Genomic DNA, 17,984 nt, shown 5'->3' with positions numbered 1-17,984 from the left:
CTATTTGGGACTGTCTGATAGAGGGAAGCAGAGAGGTTTATGCCCCAGCAGCAAAAACCTGTTTCTATAACCGGTTCCATCCAACTTCATGTGTGCTATTGCTCAAGTTTCTTGACTTTCTTGTGCCATCATGTCCCTTTGAGAAAAGAAAGATAATAACATATTCTATGCCACCCTCAACACTCCCTAGGGTGAGGGTTAATAGAATAATGGCTGTAAAACATTTTAAGCTAATCCAAAGAAAGGTGCCACACTGTATAAAAATGTAAAGAGTTATTATGCAACTAATCAGATTCAAAATACAGGTTGCAGATGGACCTGGGGAGTATTGAAATAAAGCCTCAAGGAAGGATGCTAATGCTTAACTTGTTTCACAGGCCCAGGCAGTGCTTCTAGAAATTTCTCTTACATAAATTAACTTCAGAAAATACATTTCAAATTCACTTTTTTTTTTTAAGGGAGGGAAGTTTATGCCTGAAGAACAAAGATGAAGTTGGACAGACAGAATTCAGATCCCTGATGTGTTAGTCCTTCAGTTGTGTCCAACTCTTTACAACCCCATGGACTGTAGCTAGCCAGGCTCCTTTGTCCATGCGATTTCCCAGGCAAGAATACTGGAGTGGGTTGCCATTTCCATTCTCCAGGGGATCTTCCTGACCCTGGGATTGAAGCTGGGTCTCCTGCATTGCAGGCAGTCTTTCCTGTCTGAGCCACCAGGGAAGCTCCCGATCCCTGATACTTGCTCCCATATGAGGAGATGTCACATTTGATTTTACAAGCTGCTCTGCGAGGGCAGGAACTGGTTCCTTATTTACAATTATATGCTCAGCACTCAAATAATATGGGACACAGTGGATAAGAACTTAATAAATAGTGCATGTTATCTTTATTGCTTGAAGGAGTCTGGCTTGCTGGTTCCTGAAAGGAGAGGAGAGCTAAAATAATTGGGGACCACCAGGCCCAGTACTCGTTTGTTCACAGAAGGTGCTGAGAAAGATACCACCCACTAGGCTGATGTGACAGCCATGCTATGTGGGTGTTGCCATGGGCTGCTGGGAGCATATCGGCTAGGTGGGCGCAGGAACAAAGACCATTTTAACCCCACATTTTGCTGGAATGTGCAATTTTGGGCCCACCAGGTGTAAATAAGAAACACACTAATCTCAGTTATGAATAAGACACAAAACACCAAATAAAATACTAGTATATTTAAGTATAAGAATAGTAGAATGAAGTAAGAACATATTATAACCAATTGGGGGTAATTCCAAATTTCTGAAGCTACTTCAATCATATGAAAATCTATTCAGAAACTTTATCATATAAACAGATCAGAGAATTAAAGCCACATGACTCAATAACAAGGATCTACTGTTACAGGGACCTATATTTAATATCTTGCAATAACCTATAATGGAAAAGAATCTAAAAAAGAAGAGGTATATAAATGTATATGTATAACTGAATCACTTTGCTGTATACTTGAAACATTGGAATCAACTGGATTTCGATTTAAATTTTTAAAAAATAATTTTTTACAAACCTTCCATGATTAGTTCAATATTTGCCATCCCTCCCCTCAAAAGGCTTTTTTAAAGATCTTATTATTGTGATAATAGAGTAAAACTTTTAAAACCATATATTTAAAAAGATATTTCATACATATCTTGTAACAGCCAGTTTTAACACTTACTGGGAGAACCTAGAAATAGTCTCATAAAAGCCAGGTACAAGACAAGGGTACTTGTTATCACCACAATTATTTAATGATTGTTCTTGAAGTGCTCACCAACATAATTAGATGAGAGAATGAGATAAGTACAAATATTGGGTAGGAAGAGGCAGAAGTATCCTTATTTGCAGATTATAAAGATTACAGTCTTGAAAAACCCAAGTGAATCATCTTAAAAACTCCTAGAAACATGAGAATTCAATAGATTATCTGGCTTAAAATACAAATATACAGAGTAATAACTTTCTTAGTTGCCTACAATAATTAATTAGAAAGTAAAATAGTTTTCTATTCACAGAAGAAAAAATAACAAGAAATGTGTATGCTTTGTATTAAGGAAATTATAAAACTTTACAGAGGGCTTTGTAAAAGGAAAGAAAAAGAATATTTTAGAATCTTACTATACACAAAACTAAGCAATAAATACAAATAAAAAATACAAATTCCTAGCAGATCATTTTTCGACCAACTTGATAAAAGAGACTCTAAAATTTATTTGTAAAATTAGTATGTGAGAATAATAACCAAAACAGAGCTGAAAATAAGAATGATTAGAAAATTACTTTTTAGTTTATATTGATAATTTTGTTTATAATATATTGTTTGTTGCTGTTATTTAGTCACTAAATCATGTCTGACTCTGTGACCCCATGAACTGTAGCCTACCAGGCTCCTTTATCCATGGGATTTTCCAGGCAAGAATACTGGAGTGGGTTGCCATTTCTTTCTCCAGGGGATCTTCCCAACCTATGGATCAAACCCATGTCTCTCGCATCTCCTGCATTGCAGGCAGATTCTTTACCACTGAGCCACGAGGGAAGCCCTTATAATATACTACATAATATATAAATTGATAATCCATTAATAATTTTAATTTTAAATTAGGAATTAGAAGAATGTGGTACTGAGCAAAGGAACAGAACAGAAAACCAAGAAATAAATCCATACTTACAAAGGAAGTGAATATACGAGAAAGACAATTTTCTCCTAATAGGCAAAAAGATAAATTGTTTAACAAATTATATTTAGGTATACAAGCTCAGGCTAAACACCCCGATGTCATTTTGATTGTTCTCTTTCCCTTCCTACCATCCCCTCCATGCATTGGGAGTACTACTGGCTCTTCCTTCAAAACACACCTGAATCTGGTCACTTCTCACTAACACCACAGTTACCAGCTCCCTCATCTCTTACCTGGATGTCTATAGTTTCCTAATTGACCTTCTGGTTTCTCTCTTGTAGAATCTTCCCCACACTGTAGTCAGGGTGGTCTTTCAAAAACGTAAATCAAATAATGCCATTCCCTTCCTCAAGACTTTGAATAGCTTTCTATCATACTAAAGAAAAATCTCAACTCCTTCCAAATGGTAGACATCCCCTGCATGCCTAGTCCCTGCCTGGCTGTCATCACTCCCCTCTCACTCACTCCATTCGAGACACACTGGCCTTCTAGAACACACGAAATGTTTTCCCATCTCACATCTTTGCATTTTCTTTTCTCTCTGCCAGATCGGCTCTTCCCCAAGATCTTCAGATGGCTCATCCTTCACATCCTTCAACTTTTCCTGCACAAGTGTCCACTCCACAAACAGGTCATGCCTTACATCTAGTCTAACTTACTCCCGTCCCATAACCCTCTACTTTATCATCACTGAATTTATCACTCCCCAAAATTATTAGATAAGATAGCCTTGTTTATCATCTGTCTCTCCTGTTATATTATAGGCTCTATGAGGGCAGAGACTGTTTTGCTCAATACTGTAAAACCCCAGTGGTAGCTACTTAATATGTATTTGTTCAATTAATGAATTTCAGGGGGACTAGAGAAAACAGGACAGAACTGGGTTATATAGCAGGTAACTGATTGGATGAGTTATTCAACTGATAAATTTAACAGCAGAAGCCTGAGAGACAGGATGATTCTAAACTTCTGGACCAGAAAATTGAAGAGATATTGCACCATTTGTATATTAAAAATTTGAGGATGAGAAACTGCATTCCTCGGGAATATGTTAAGTTCAGTTTAGTTCACAGTTCAGAAAATTAGGGTTCATCACTATTTTAATGAATGAAAGAGATGGGAATACCAGACCACCTGACCTGCCTCTTGAGAAACCTGTATGCAGGTCAGGAAGCAACCGTTAGAACTGAACATGGAACAACAGACTGGTTCCAAATAGGAAAAGGAGTACGTCAAGGCTGTATATTGTCACTCTGCTTATTTAACTTACATGCAGAGTACATCATGAGAAATGCTGGGCTGGAAGAAGCACAAGCTGGAATCAAGATTGCCGGGAGAAATATCAATAACCTCAGATATGCAGATGACATCATCCTTATGGCAGAAAGAGAAGAAGAACTAAAGAGCCTCTTGATGAAAGTGAAAGAGGAGAGTGAAAAAGTTGACTTAAAACTCAACATTCAGAAAATGAAGATCATGGCATCCAGTCCCATCACTTCATGGCAAATAGATGGAGAAACAGTGGAAACAGTGGCTGACTTTATTTTTTTGGGCTCCAAAATCACTGCAGATGGTGATTGCAGCCATGAAATTAAAAGACGCTTACTCCTTGGAAGGGAAGTTATGACCAACCTAGATAGCATATTCAAAAGCAGAGACATTACTTGGCCAACAAAGGTCTGTCTAGTCAAGGCTATGGTTTTTCCAGTGGTCATGTATGGATGTGAGAGTTGGACTGTGAAGAAGGCTGAGCGCTGAAGAATTGATGCTTTTGAACTGTGGTGTTGGAGAAGACTCTTGAGAACCCCTTGGACTGCTAGGAGATCCAACCAGTCCATTCTGAGGGAGATCAGCCCTGGGATTTCTTTGGAACAAATGATGCTAAAGCTGAAACTCCAGTACTTTGGCCACCTCATGCGAAGAGTTCACTCATTGGAAAAGACCCTGATGCTGGGAGGGATTGGGGGCAGGAGGAGAAGGGGATGACAGAGGATGAGATGGCTGGATGGCATCACTGACTCGATGGACGTGAGTCTGAGTGAACTCCGGGAGTTGGTGATGGACAGGGAAGCCTGGCGTGCTGTGATTCATGGGGTCGCAAAGAGTCGGACACGACTGAGCGACTGAACTGAACTGAACTCCTTGGAAGGAATGTTATGAACAACCTAGACAGCATATTAAAAAGCAGAGACATGACTTTGTCAACAAAAGTCCATCTAATCAAGGCTATGGTTTTTCCAGTAGTCATGTATAGATGTGAGAGTTGGACTATAAAGGAAGCTGAGCACAGAAGAATTGATGCTTTTGAACTGTGGTATTAGAGAAGACTCTTGAGAACCCCTTGGACTGCAAGGAGATCCAACCAGTCCATCCTAAAGGAGATCAGTCATGGGTGTTCACTGGAAGGACTGATATTGAAGCTGAAACTCCAATACTTGGGCCACCTGATGCGAAAAGCTGAGTCATTTGAAAAGACCCTGATGCTGGGAAAGATTGAGGGCAGAAGGAGAAGGGAACAATGGAGGATGAGGTGGTTAGATGGCATCACCAACTCGATGGACATGAGTTTGAGTAAACTCCAGGAGTTGGTGATGGACAGAGAGGCCTTGCGTGCTGCAGTCCATGGGGTTGCAAAGAGACCCAACTGAGCGACTGAACTGAACTGAAAAGAGAAGAAAGGAAAGATGTGCAAAAAAAGCAAAACGCTGGGTAAAGATATCACCAAGAGTGAATTTCTTAAGTTAATTGCACTGTTTTGACACAGGCAAATGTGCTCCTGCCATGGATAACTGAGATGACCCATCAGCTGTAAATAACATGAATTCTCATAACTATGAATAGCCCAATAATGTATCCTAATGAAGAAATGAAATGCCAAATGTTAGAACTCTAAATTTAATAAAGGAAAAAAAATAAAAATAAATTTAATAAAGGATATGTTCAGCTGAGTGATCAAAGAGCATCTGTTGAATAACTAATACATGCTGCTTTCTCTTTCAGTAGTAAACAAAGGCAGGCACTGAGGGCTGATCACCTGTGTTAAGTGCGCCTCATAGATGCAAATGACTAAATACCAGCCCTGCTCTTCATGATGCTGATCATCCAGTGGGGAAGTAAGTGAGGATGTCATTTTGACCATTTTGCCTGTTTGTTCATGAGAGAGATTTTAAACGACTACTTCTTTACCAGTTTGATGAACCTCATGGTGCATGAAGCATCATTTTAGTAAAAGACCCTAACTGCTCTTGGTAAAGGGGAATTATCTCAGGTGAGGTATGTACTCACCTCTAGGTTTGAGACCAGAGCATCTTCTTCTTCAATCCTCCATCAGCCACTCAATGGGAACCCAGACATTCTGTCTCAGCTGCTCACCAGATTACCTGTATGCTTTTGTTTTTTACTTTTATCATACAAGTAATACTCTGTAGAAAAAAAATTTAATGCAGATAAATGTTTTTAAATTTATCTGAATACATTCAGAGGTCATCATTAATAACATTTTGGCAAATACATATTCAGATAATTTACATATTAATTTATCCCTTAACAATATAGCATAAGCATCTCCCTATGTCAGTAAATACACATTTACATTATTTTAAATGGCAATAGCATTCAATTGATAGATGTCCCAAAATTTATTGAATGAATCCTCTATTGTTGGATATTAAATTCATATAATTTGCTAGTAGATTTGCTGTGACATGATTTGCTGTGGTAAATTTCCTTTTACTTTGAGTTTTGCCACTTACACAAATCTATTCTCAGAAAGAAGTCTTAGGTTGAAAGTGTGGGTTAAAGAAGACACACATTTTAAGGCTTTGTCTCTGTATTGCCCCAGTACCACTTACTGAGCTCTTGACTACTCTTCACGATCTTGGTTCCATCAGGCACGTCTGTGGGCTTCACTCTAGTTTCTCTGCCAATGGTATAATTCACCTAAAACAGTAGATATGGATGCATCTTAGGCCAACCAATGAATTCCTAGGAGTTAATCAGCAAAGATTTTCGTTTTAAAGGTCTTTTAGGAAATGGAAGGATAATGTCAGTATCCTTCCAAGTTGTTCATTTTTTTTTCCCCTCAGTTCAGTTCAGTTCAGTCGCTCAGTCGTGTCTGACTCTTTGTGACCCCATGAATCGCAGCACGCCAGGCCTCCCTGTCTATCACCAACTCCCGGAGTTCACTCAGACTCACGTCCATTGAGTCAGTGATGCCATCCAGCCATCTCATCCTCTGTCGTCCCCTTCTCCTCCTGCCCCCAATCCCTCCCAGCATCAGAGTCTTTTCCAATGAGTCAACTCTTTGCATGAGGTGGCCAAAGTACTGGAGTTTCAGCTTTAGCATCATTTGTTTCAAAGAAATCCCAGGGCTGATCTCCTTCAGAATGGACTGGTTGGATCTCCTTGTAGTCCAAGGGACTCTCAAGAGTCTTCTCCAACACCACAGTTCAAAAGCTAGAGACCTAAAAATTTCTCTCCTCATTTTGCCAATGTCCCATCTCCTATTTGAAGAACTAAATGCTGTTTAACCAGAATTATTGTTTACTGTATCTCTCCAGCTAACTCTAAATCCCAGTGGCTGCTTGCGAGCCTGCCTGTGTGGATGCCAAGCCGCTTCAGTCGTGTCCGACTCTTTGTGACCCTATGGACCATAGCCTGCCAGGCTCCTCTGTCCATGGGATCCTCCAGGCAAGAATACTGGAGTGGGTAGCCATTCCCTACTCAGGGGACCACCCCACCCAGGGATTGAACTCACTTACATCTAACCTGCATTGGCAGGCAGGTTCTTTACCACTAGTGCCACCTGGGAAGCCCGTCAGTGGCTGATTACTAGTCTACTATTCTCCACATCATACCATCATTGCTGCTGCTGCTGCTGCTAAGTCGCTTCAGTCGTGTCCAACTCTGTGCGACCCCATAGATGGCAGCCCACCAGGCTCCCCTGTCCCTGGGATTCTCCAGGCAAGAACACTGGAGTGGGCTGCCATTTCCTTCTCCAATGCGTGAAAGGGAAAAGTGAAAGTGAAGCTGTGTCTGACTCTTTGCGACCCCATGGACTGCAGCCCACCAGGCTCCTCTGTCCATGGGATTCTCCAGGTAAGAGTACTGGAGTGGGGCGCCATCGCCTTCTCCATCATTGCTGCTCCCACTGCTAATCCAGGGAATGCTATCTGCTTAGCATGGGCTTAAAAAATCACTTTCAGGTGGTCCTGTCCAAAGAAAACTGACTCCCCAAACCAAAACATTCTTGTCAGAGCAGAAACCTCAGCAAGTTTCCAAAAATCTCTGAAGAATAAAGATAATGGTTAAATTAAAGAAGAAGGTAGAAAGATCTCAAAGGGTGACAGGCTGTTAATACATACATTCAGGAACAAATCTTTCCTACTCTTTATAGTTTTAAAAATATGCTAAATCTGAAGTACCCATATCTTTCACTGTGATTATTCTATCAAAAATGATAATCAGTCAGTTAACAGTCGTGTCCGATTCTTAGTGACAACATAGACTGCAGCACGCCGTAGTCTTCCTATCTACAGGAAGGCTTCCCTGTCTGTCACCAGATCCCAGAGCTTGCTCAAACTCACGTCCATCGAGTCGATAATGCCATCCAATCATCTTGTCCTCTGTCATCCCCTTTTGCTCTTGCCTTCAATCTTGCCCAGCATCAGGGTCTTTTCCAATGAGTCAGCTCTTTGCATCAGGTGACCAAAGTATTGGAGTTTCTACATCAGCATCAGTCCTTCCAATGAATATTCAGGACTGATTTCCTTTAGGATGGACTGGTTTGATCTCCTTGCAGTCCAAGGGACTCTCAAGAGTCTTCTCCAACACCACAGTTCAAAAACATCAATTCAGCCCTCAGCTTTCTTTGGAGTCCAACTCTCACATCCATACACGACTACCAAAACAACCACAGCTTTGACTAGACAGACCTTTGTCAGCAAAGTAATGTCTCTGCTTTTTAATATGATGTCTAGGTTGGTCATAGCTTTTCTTCCAAGGAGTAAGCATCTTTTAATTTCATGGCTGCAGTCACCATCTGCAGTGATTTCGAAGCCCAGGAAAATAAAGTCTCTCACTGTTACCATTGTTTCCCCATCTATTTGCCATTAAGTGATAGAACCAGATGCCATGAAATTAGTTCTTTGAATGTTGAATTTGAAGCCAGATTTTTCACTCTTCTCTTTCACCTTCATCAAGAGGCTCTTCAGTTCCTCTTCGTTTTCTGCCATAAGGGTGGTGTCATCTGGGTATCCGAGGTTATTGATATTTCTCCTGGCAATCTTAATTCCAGCTTGTGCTTCATCCAGCCTGGCATTCCACATGGTGTCCTCTGCATATAAGTTAAATAAGCAGGGTGACAATATGCAGCCTTGACATACACCTTTCCCAATTTGGAACCAGTCCATTGTTCTATGTCTGTTTCTAACTGTTGCTCCTTTACCTGAATACAGATTTCTCAGGAGGCAGGTAAGGTGGTCTGGTATTCCCATCTCTTAAAGAATTTTCCAGTTAGTTGTGATCTACACAAAGACTTTGGTGTAATCAATAAAGCAGAAATTGATGTTTTTCTGGAACTCTCTTGCTTTTTCTATGATCCAGCGGATGTTGGCAATTTGATCTCTGGTTCCTCTGCCTTTTCTAAGTCCAGCTTGAACATCTGCAAGTTCTTGGTTTATGCACTGTTGAAGCCTTGCTTGAAGAATTTTGAGCATTACTTTGCTAGCGTGTGAGAAGAATGCAATCGTGCAGTAGTTTGAACATTCTTTGGCATTGACTTTCTTTGGGGTTGGAATGAAAACTGACTGTTTCCAGTCCTGTGGCCACTGCTGAGTTTTCCAAATTTGCTGGCATATTGAATGCAGCACTTTCACAGCATCATCTTTCAAGATTTGAAATAGCTCAACTGGAATTCCATCACCTCCACTAGATTTGTTCATTGTGATGCTTCCTAAGGCCCGCCTGATTTTGCACTCCAAAAATCAGGTGGGCCTAGGTAAGTGATCACACCATTGTGGTTATCTGGGTCATGAAGATCTTTTTCATATAGTTCTTCTGTGTATTCTTGCCACCTTTTCTTAATATCTTCTGCTTCTATTAGGTCCATAACATTTCTGTCCTTTATTGTGCCCATCTTTGCATGAAATATTCCCTTGGTATCTCTAGTTTTCTTGAAGAGGTCTCTTGTCTTTCCCATTCTATTGTTTTCCTCTATTTCTTTGCACTGATCACTGAGGAAGGCTTTCTTATCTCTCCTTGCTATTCTTTGGAACTCTGCATTCAGATGCTTATGTCTTTCCTTTTCTCCTTTACCTTTCACGTCTTTTCTTTTCTCAGCTATTTGTAAGGCTTCCTCAGACAACCATTTGGCCTTTTTGCATTTCTTTTTCTTGGGGATGGTCTTGATCACTGCCTCTTGTACAATGTCATGAACCTCTGTCCATAGTTCTTCAGGCACTCTGTCTATCAGATCTAATCCCTTGAATCTACTTGTCACCTCCACTGTATAACTGTAAGGGATTTGATTGAAGTCATACCTGAATGGTCTAGTGGTTTTACCTACTTTCTTCAATTTAAGTCTGAATTTGGCAATAAGGCATTCATGATCTGAGCCACAGTCAGCTCCTGGCCTTGTTTTTGCTGATTGTGTAGAGCTTCTCCATCTTTGGCTGCAAAGAATATAATCAGTCTGATTTCAGTATTGACCATCTGGTGATGTGCATGTGTAGAATCGTTTCTTGTGTCATTGGAAGAGGGGTTTGCTAGGACCAGTGCGTTTCTTGGCAAAACTCTGTTAGCCTTTGCTCTGCTTCATTTTGTACTCCAAGGCCAAACTTGCCTGTTACTGCAGGTATCTCTTGACTTTCTACTTTTGCATTCCAGTCCCCTATGATGAAAAGGACATCTTTTTTTGGTGTTAGTTCTAGAAGGTCTTGTAGGTTATCAAAGATCCTTCAGCTTCTTTGGCATTAGTGGTTGGTGCATAGTCTTGGATTACTGTGATATTGAATGGTTTGCCTTGGAAACGAACAGAGATCATTCTGTCATTTTTGAGCATGCATTTATATATTATACATACTATTTTGAATATACATATATATGTTTTACATACATACTATACATATGTTATACATACATACATACACATAAAGTATGTGTGTGTATATATATATACTTTATATATATATACATTATATATATATATATACTATATATACTATATATATGTGTGTGTGTATATATACACTTTCTACTATGCTTGATAAGGGCTTGAGAAAGAACATCAAAAAAAAAAAGAAGGGATGGAGAAATTGGAGAATATCAGATCAGATCAGTTCAGTAACTCAGTTGTGTCCGACTCTTTGCGACCCCATGAATTGCAGCACTCCAGGCCTCCCTGTCTATCACCAACTCCTGGAGTTCACTCAGACTCATGTCCATCGAGTCAGTGATGCCATCCAGCCATCTCATCCTCTGTTGTCCCCTTCTCCTCTTGCCCCCAATCCCTCCCAGCATCAGAGTCTTTTTCAGTGAGTCAACTCTTCGCATGAGGTGGCCAAAGTACTGGAGTTTCAGCTTTAGCATCATTCCTTCCAAAGAAATCCCAGGGCTGATCTCTTTCAGAATGGACTGGTTGGATGTCTTTGCAGTCCAAGGGACTCTCAAGAGTCTTCTCCAACACCGCAGTTCAAAAGCATCAATTCTTCAGCGCTCAGCCTTCTTCACAGTCCAACTCTCACATCTATACATGACCACAGGAAAAAACATAAACTAAATGAAATGGGAGAACTGAATATAAAATAGAAAAAGCTAAACAACATATAGATCAACATATAGTCCAGTTGTTTTTAAACATGGCTGCTCATTAGAAACATTTTAAAAAGTGATTACAGGTTTTTCTATTAAATGGTAGTTTTGGTGATATAGAATTCTATTATTTTCTGTTGACCAATCATGATACAATGATACTAAGTGAATAACAGTTACATAATCACAATAGTAAAAGATATTTATCCATTTTCACAATCAATAGCCAGGCAGAAAGTAAATGATAACTATAATTGCAAGCCCACAATGGAAACATGATTAACCTAATAATATAAAATAATTACACACAATTTGGGGGTTAAGTAGAGTGATGTGGTAAGTGGAAGTGCACGCATGCACATGTTTTCATCTGCCCAGCCTGTTTATGTCTTTTGGTTGGTGCATTTAATCCATTTACATTTAAGGTACTTATCAATATGTATGATCCTATTACAATTTTCTTAATTTGGGGGGGTTTATTTTATGTAGATCTTTTCTTTCTTTGGTATTTCCTAGCATTTGTTGTAAAGCTGGTTTGGTGGTGCTGAGTTCTCTTAACTTTTGCTTGCCTGGAAAGCTTTTGATTTCTCTATCAAATCTGAACTAGAGTCTTGCTGGCTAGATTATTCTTGATTGTAGGTTCTTCCCTTTCATCACTTTAAATATATTGTGCCATTCCCTTCTGACTTGTAGAGTTTCTATTGAGAAATCAGCTGATAACCTATGGGAGTTCCCTTGTATGTTATTTCTCATTCTTCCCTTGTTGTTTTTAATATTTTATTTTTGTCTTTAATTTTTGTCCGTTTGATTACTGTGTGTCTCAGTGTATTCCTCCTTGTGCTAACCTTGCTTGGGACTCTCTGTGCTTCCTGGACATGGCTGATCATCTCCTTTCCCATGTTAGGGAAGCTTTGTGAGCTAAGCATTATTCTAAGCATTTTAATATCTATCTTATCTCTATCTTCACTTAAAACAAACAAACAAAAAACCCTTACCGTTATTGTTCCCAGATGGGAAAAATGTTGCAGACAGTTTCAATAGTTTTCCCTAGAACCTACAGCTAGCAAGTAATAATGCTACACTGAAAATGAAGGTCCCCTCAAAAAAGTTATATTAATACAATTTCAAATCATATTTGCCTAGTTTGGTTGAAGCATTTAGGAAAGAGGTAAGATCAATATTTTATCTACTTGCAGTATTTAAAACAAGTAGTTTTTCATTTATTCAAAAGCATTTAAGGACCACATATTAAGTTGGAACTATCATGCCTAATCGGAGAAGGCAATGGCAACCCACTCCAGTACTCTTGCCTGGAAAATCCCATGGACAGAAGAGCCTGGTAGGCTGCAGTCCATGGGCTCTCTAAGAGTCAGATATGACTGAGCGACTTTACTTTCACTTTCATGCATTGGAGAAGGAAATGGCAACCCACTCCAGTGTTCTTGCCTGGAGAATCCCAGGGACGGGGGAGCCTGGTGGGCTGCCATCTATGGGGTCGCACTTAGTCGGACACAACTGAAGCGACTTAGCAGTGGCAGCAGCAGCAGAAGCAGCATCATGCCTAATACTGTAAGAAATGCAAAAAGGAACTTGTTTAATTCATTTAACAGGTATTTATGGGGCAATTTCTATCTCCCCTGCCCTTGGATGGTCTCAGGGAATACATCTGTGATCTTCTTCCTGGAAGAGGACACAGAGAAATTCAAGGACAAGTAAATATTGGAGGGTGTGTAGTGCTCCCACAAGGGGAGAGTTTGTAATTCCACATTAAGAAATAGGGTCATTGAGTGGATTATAATAACTATCATGGGAAGGGAAAAATGAGCGCTATTATTCAAAGAAGGGTGAAATGACTTATACAGAGTTCAGTGTAAATAGTTCATTCCAGGTCAGATTTCGGCTCTGAATTAGAGCTATTGATGAGTATTCTATTTCTTCACAGGGAAGCCATATTTTAGGAGCTGATGGACCAAATGAGCATGATCGTGGATTTGGAATGGCATATATAAAATCAAGTTTTAGGAGGGCTAGCCTTGCAGTAGTGTGCATAATGGACTCAATGGAAGGTTGAGGTTGAGGGGGCCTAGGGTGACAAGTCAGACACAAGCCAGATGTGGGGAAAGTGGCACCAGGGATGAAAGAGAAGTGGAGATGAAAACAACATTGAGAAAAAGACCTAACTCTTCTGGGAGAAATGCAGTGAAAAATTGGAAGGTTTGGAATCAACTAGAATCTGATGTGTCACTTCCTAGTTGTGTGACCTTGGACAAGTCTCTCTGCCTTTGGTCAATAAATGGGTATATCAATATGAACATCACAGGTTTCACTTTCATAAGAATTCAGTGAGCTGGCAGTAGTTATAATTATTATTGATGACTCTCCCCAAACCTGTCACCCTCTATCTCCTTCCTTCATCTCTTGTTGTCGAAGTTCAAGGCATCCTTGGGAAAAAAGTCATAAATAAGGAAATTTGTAAAGGGATAAAGGTAATCTCTGACTTCCCATGAACTTGGTTGATGAGCTCCCTGAAAATACCACTTTCCTTCTCCTCATTCATTCTGAACCAACTGAAATAGATAAAATAGTAAAGCTGAAATAGACGAAAATGCCACCTTTATCACTGGCAAAGCAGATGTTGGAGAATGTGGCTTTTATTGGTGGACAACGTTTTCTAGTTCTGAACACAGAGATAATCAGACCTCCACCTACAGCCACCCACAGGTACTGGATGGCCAGAGGCCTTCGGCAGGGGACAGGTCTCCTGTGACACATCCTCGGAGAGAAGGATGGGAGAGTGATGTGTCTGGTGGCTCCCTCTTACAAGAAAAGGAGAGGAAGGATGAATTTCATAGATTCACTAATCAACCATCACTGATTCCGTGAGTGAGAGCCCAGGAGACCCAGAAAGTGACACCCGTGCGAGTCCCTCTGAGTAAGGCAACAGCGGGCTTAGTGCAGGGGTACTGACTTCAACTCGCATCCGCACCATCCTGTTCCCTCTTTCATCTCCTCTCCCTCTGCCTCTCACCTTCTCACTTAGCTCTTGGTGCCTTGTTCACAGAACTGCTTTCTTCCCCATGGGGCTGGACCCTTAACAGGAGTTCAAATCCCTTAAATGAGAGGAACGAAGGCCCCACGGGGAGTTGGGGTGGTAATCTGTGCCATCAATAAAATCCTTTGCAGGGCTTCTGAAAACAACACTCCCTTGGGTGGTAATCTGCTGGCCAATGCTCCCAAGATATTTCACTTTGTCAACCAGGGGCCTGGGGTATAGATTATTTGTCTTCCCTGAAGCAACTTTTCTGGCATAGCAGAACTCTCACTTTTAGGGAAATATATGACTCTGCTGGGGCTAGCTCCTCTAGAAGAATACATTTTGCACAGTGAAAATGCAGCTAGACCACTTAAGAAGGAAAAGAAGGCAAGTAGTCTGACTAATCTTGGAGAAGGCAATGGCACCCCACTCCAGTACTCTTGCCTGGAAAATCCCATGGATGGAGGAGCCTGGTAGGCTGCAGTCCATGGGGTCGCTAAGAGTCATACACAACTGAGCGACTTCACTTTCACTTTTCAGTTTCATGCATTAGAGAAGGAAATGGCAACCCACTCCAGTGTTCTTGCCTGGAGAATCCCAGGGACGGGGGAGCCTGGTGGGCTGCCGTCTATGGGGTCGCAGAGTCGGACACGACTGAAGTGACTTAGCAGTGTGACTAAGTAAGTGCTGCCCACCCCAGTTTTTCCCTAATGCTCTGCAAGCAGCTGTCATGGAGGAGGAAATCTCTAGACTTGGACCAGAAGGTCTGGCTCTATCCCTTTCTAGCTTTGAGAACTCAGACACAGGATAACTTTTCTTTTTTAAAAACTATTTATTTATTTGGCTGCATAGAGTCTCAGTTGCGGCACACAGGATCTTTGTTGCACCATGCATGATCTTTCATTGCAGCACACAGACTCTCTAGTTGTGGCACACGGGCTCAGTAGTTGTGGCACACAGGCTCAGTAGTTGTGGCACACGGGCTCAGTTGCTCTGCAGCACATGGGATCTTAGTTCTCTAACCAGGGATCACACCTGTGTCCCCTGCATTGCAAGGTGGATTCTTAACCACTCGATCACCAGAGAGAGAAGTCCCTATGATAACTTTTCTGAGTTTTCATTTCCACATTCAAAAAATAACACTTTACAACCAAGATGTTCTTCAGCGGGGAAATGGATAAACAAACTGTTGTATACCCATACAATGGAATACTATTCTGTGATGAAGATAAATGAGCTATTAGGCTTTAAGAAGACATGGAGGAACCTGAGTTGCACATTGCTAAGTGAAAGTAGTCAATCTGAAAAGGCTATGTACAGTGTGATTCCAACCAAATGGCATTCTGGAAAAGGCAAAACTATAGAGATAGCTAAAAAAAAAAAAAAAAAAAGTCAGTTGATGGGGGAAGGAAGAACGAAAAGGATGAAAGAGTAGAGCACAGAGGATTTTTCAGGGCAGCAAACCATTCTGTGTGATACTCCTTTCGTAGATACATGATACATGACGCTATGCATTTATTAAGACTTGCAAAATGGTGCAATACAAAGACCGAGCCAAGTGTAAATAGTGGGCTTCAGTTAATAAGAGTGTATCATATCCACTTGTCAATTGTAAGAAAGGTACTACACTCATGTAAGATATTAATAGTGAAGTAAACTTGGGGAAAGGTATATGGGAACTAGGGGAATTCTATACTGTCTGCATAATTTTTCTGTACACATGAAACTTTTCTAATAAACAAAATCTATTCAATTTTTTAAAATGAGGCCTTAACATATACCTCCCAATATTGTCAAGAGGACTAAAGATGCTCCAGAGCAGGCCTGGCACCTAGCAACTACACTGTAGTGTGCTGCCTGTTCAGCATCACTGAGATGCCCAGGGCTCCAGCTGTGCCCCCTTCTCCTTCCTTATACACTTAAGGGTCGGGGGGTTGCTGTCCTGGTAGTGATCAAACCTAGAACTCTTCACTTTCAATGACTGGACATCATGACCATTTCCCCCATAAATACAGTTCTAGTTGTTATTTTTTCCCATTATGTCAATCTTGTTTATTTTTAGCTAGCAGGTCTCCTGACCTTAGGAGTCTTCCTGGCAGCTGTGGTATAGCAGTGAAGAGCACAAGTGCCAGAAACTGTGGCACTTACATCCCAGCTGTGTCATCTTCAGGGTTCAATCCCTGGGTCAGGAACCCACTCCAGTATTCTTGCCTGAGAAACCCCATGGACAGAGGATCCTGGAGGGATACCGTCCATGGGTTTGCAAAAGAGTCAGACATGACTTAGCAACTAAACACACACCATCTACCAAAGGACAGGGCAACCTTGTGTAAGTCATCAGACCTTTCTCTGCCTCTGCCTCCTCATCTGTTAGTTATTTTTAAAAATCTGTTAATTAGACTGATAAATACCTCCTGCACATTTTTTTGAGATGATTAAATGAGATGACCCATGGAAAGCACTTAAAACAATGACTAACATATAATAAAAAATTAATGCTATTTTCCTAAATGAGCATTTACATATCAAAGATTTTTGTCTTTATGTCCATTGGTTCTCTCCATATGGCTTTTCCCACATTCATGCTTGTGTCGTTGGGAACGAGAAACTGTGTTCTTCCATCCACTTCCTGGGTAAACCTTGGAATTTTATCAAGTAGACAGTGAAGAATTCAGTATGTGAGTTTTTCAGATCCATGTGAGACTGACCTGATGGCCAGATCCACTATTAGGATAAGATCTGGATGAGGAAAACATGAGAATAACTTGGAGCTCTAGAACTCCTAGTTTAAGTAATAAATGATTATCTATCTATTTTAAAATAAAGCGTGTGTATATTTAACAGATAATTGGTAACTATCTGTTGAGGACATAGACAGGTAATAACCATTCCCTTACCAGATCTGCATTTTTAGCATCTTATTCAGCAATGCAACATCCTTCTGCATGTCAGAAATGTGCTCTGTTTTCTCTCCTTCAAGAAGGGAACACAGATCTTTCAGATGGACAGTGGAGTCACATCTCCCTGTCCCCCTTCCTCTCCACACCTTGTCCACAGCCCCTGAGCTCTGCTGAATCAAATGGACCACCATCCTCAAGAAGCAAGCTCCATGAGAAAATGCATGCTCATTATATTTACATTCAGCACATCTAGATCAGCAGCTTCATCTGGGACTTAGACCCACAATGTTGATGATGCAGGGAGCCAGATATTTAGTCACATCAAAGCAATTTGCTAATTGCAGATGCTTCCTTTCTGTTTAATGTTTCATGTGCAAGATTAGGTGGTTGATTTAACTGGTTCATAGTGCCTGCTTTATCTCATTAGCTATCTTTAAAGGAAATCAAATCATGTCAAATATAGACAGAGGACATTAATTATCTGGAAAACATAATAGTGTAATCTGTATATAAGTATATAAGAGAGATTATTTAAATCTCTGTGAATTT

The sequence above is a fragment of the Bos taurus genome, chromosome 10 (genome assembly GCF_002263795.3).
Source record: "Bos taurus isolate L1 Dominette 01449 registration number 42190680 breed Hereford chromosome 10, ARS-UCD2.0, whole genome shotgun sequence".
Taxonomy (NCBI): Eukaryota; Metazoa; Chordata; class Mammalia; order Artiodactyla; family Bovidae; genus Bos; species Bos taurus.
The sequence above is the reverse complement of the archived record's forward strand: the minus strand, read 5'-3'. Positions refer to the sequence as shown.